We start from the raw sequence: 2861 nt of genomic DNA, 5'->3' as shown, positions 1-2861 counted from the left end.
GACTGCCATAGTTATTCTGGAACGAACATCCAAAAGGGGAACGTACACCAGTATAACAACAGCAATAACACTGCTATTGCTCTGCTACAGGTTTCCTGGTCTTTGTTCCCAAGCCCATGTCCAACAGCATACTTTGAAAACGGACTGTAGTTTTCCACATGCTGTTTCACTGCAAAGAAATGCTAGAGGCTGCTTGTGCATTATCTCTGCAGATCCTGAGGAAATATGGGGAATGGTTGAGACCAGCTGCTGCCACAGGTACTGGCTTATGGATGTCTTTTATGGCTAAAGGCAGTTTAGCAATTCAGTAGTTGTGTCCCTGTTCCCATTCTGTGTCTTCATAAGCAAATACCATGTCAGTCTTCTATTTCCATAGCGCAGATGAGGAAAGAGCTGGTCCTTTTTGCCTTGCCTGTGGGGTAAAACTGCACACAATAGATGCCATTTGTGCAAAGCAGGCACTTGAAAACCGTAACCAGATTGCAACTTGTCATGGTAACTTGTTAAGAGAAGCATCAAGATCTTTTATTATTAAAGGAAGGAGAACATTTTTAAGCAGTTGGTGAAGCTGAAAAAGCAACTAATTAAAAAAAAATTAAGATGTATTCAAAACGTTAAGGTTTTTTTCTTTTTTCCGTAGGAAAATTAATTGCCTTGTTGTCAGCTTCCTGAACACTGGGAATTCAGCCATTTTCTTCCTCACGATGCCTACCTGGTTTCTCTGCCACTGCCAAATTTTGAACACAAGAGGTCCTGTCAGAAAGGATGCTGCCTTTGAGCACCTGTCACCCTCCTCTGCTCTCTCGTTTGCCAGACACTTTAAAAAAATCCCCAGAACCTTCAAAGGCCAAGCCCATAAAACCCAGTGCTAAGCTTCTCCTGTGAGTGTCAGTTTAACGTGGTTGCAGGCTGGTGAATAATGCTAAAGCAAGAGACTCGTTTCCCTGCAAGATGACACAAAGCCTTTGCCTCTTGGTCCTCCTCTTAAAAAAAAATACAGTGAATATTTATGGGCACATCTCAGTATAAAACATTAGCAGTAAAAAAGAAAGAGTACGGTATATGACCATATCCAACATTTTCTGCAAAGATAATTAACAGCTCTAGGACAGCTAATTTACATGTTAATGAAAGTGTTAGCAGGAAAGCCAATTAAACTGGATTTATACAAGTCAAATAAAATCTGCTTTATTGCTCTCCTTGAATAAGAGATGGATGTGGCCTTTAGCATTCCATCTTATGTCGGTGTCTGTGGCAAGCTGCCCACTGAAGGATGAATCCCGGCAGCTCGCTGGTTTATGCTATCAGTGACAGCAGATACTGCTCAGCTGCAGCAAATCAAGGGAAGGGGACAGACAGTCCAGCTGAAAAGGTTACAGCACAGAATGAGGAATCTCCTGTCTCAATAAATTACCTTCCACACCAGTGCCTAACATCCAAGCCAAGTGTTTTCTCAGAGGCAGGAGCCTGTGACCTGCTTGTGACCTGGTTCTAATTTCAATGGTCAGCGGAAGCAAAGCAAGGCTAGACTTGCTCCATGGTTTGGAAATCACTACAGAAAACTCAGACTGCAGGAGGCAGTGATGCTTTCCCTCTCATTTGGGATTAAGCCAGCCCCCACCACGTGAAAAGAGGCCAAGTAACCTGAACCCTCATTACTTGATGTCCACAACCAGGGAACCCACAGCACAGCTCTGTTCTCAGCTCTGCTGCCCATCCTCACTGGGACATAATCGATGGAAATCAATGTCCTCAGTGACAGCTAGCTGTCAGCCTTCAGGGACATACATGGGTTGTAGGGAGTGGTTATCCCATGACATTTTTCAGGTCATGAACCCAGCCCTTGGCAATCTAAAAATTGTTGATGGCAGCTGTGAAGCCAGGTATGAATGGTTTACCAGACACAAGTCTACAAGTGTCTGCTTATTTAATGCTTTGGCAAGACACCACATGAGTTTGCCCAGGGCCCGCAGCACTGCAGCTTCAAGTTGCAGCAGGCATCTGGCTGCTCTGCTGCATTCGTGTTTGGGGTGGGTAAGTGGTTCTCCTTGGTAAAGCAACTGCCTGATGTAGCTTTTTTTAGGGGGCTTACCACTGAAACAAACAAAAAGAAAGAGAACTGAAACATTGGTTAGAATTTTCACTGTAACAAAACAACATTTTTGCTTTTCCCTTTTCATCCAGAATTGCCATTTTCACCAGATGGAAAATTTCTCATTTCCAGCCAACTGCTCCGGCTGGCACCAGGAAGCAGAAATCCCAGCAAAAGCCAGTTCACAGCACTGTAATCACAGCAATTGAACACTCGGTGGCTGTTGCTGCTAGAAACACCAACACAGTTATACCACAGTGCTGGACAACAAGTGCAAGAGGACTGACCAACCCCTTTTAGTCCTCCCTTCCTGTCTCACTATTTTACTCTTGGATGCCACAATGCAGATGAAACACCATCTCCTCAGATGACTCACACACAACCTGCCTGCCACACACCTGCAGCTGAGCCATTGGATGGGATTAAAAGAGTAATTTGAGACCTGAGAATTTCCAGAAAGACACTACTCTCAATTAATGTGGCACCAGGAAGCACAAAAGCATCCAATTCCTAATGGGAAGCAGACATGAATGCTATGCAACAGACCTGCTGGCCCTCAAACTAATGTCTGTATACACTTCAGGAGGCATTGCTGCAAAATCCAAGAGCACAACTGAAAAACTGTTCAGGTTGGCAAAATGTGGCTGAGCAGTTGGCCCCCAGCACTGTGCCTCTTACCCAAGTGAAGGGTAACGTTACATTGTCCCAGCACAAGACAATCACCAAAAAATAATGCAGGTCTTTAACAAAATGAACATGGTCCAGAGTA

This window comes from Corvus cornix, chromosome 3, assembly GCF_000738735.6.
Source record: "Corvus cornix cornix isolate S_Up_H32 chromosome 3, ASM73873v5, whole genome shotgun sequence".
NCBI classification, from domain to species: domain Eukaryota; kingdom Metazoa; phylum Chordata; class Aves; order Passeriformes; family Corvidae; genus Corvus; species Corvus cornix.
This window is presented reverse-complemented; position numbering follows the sequence as displayed.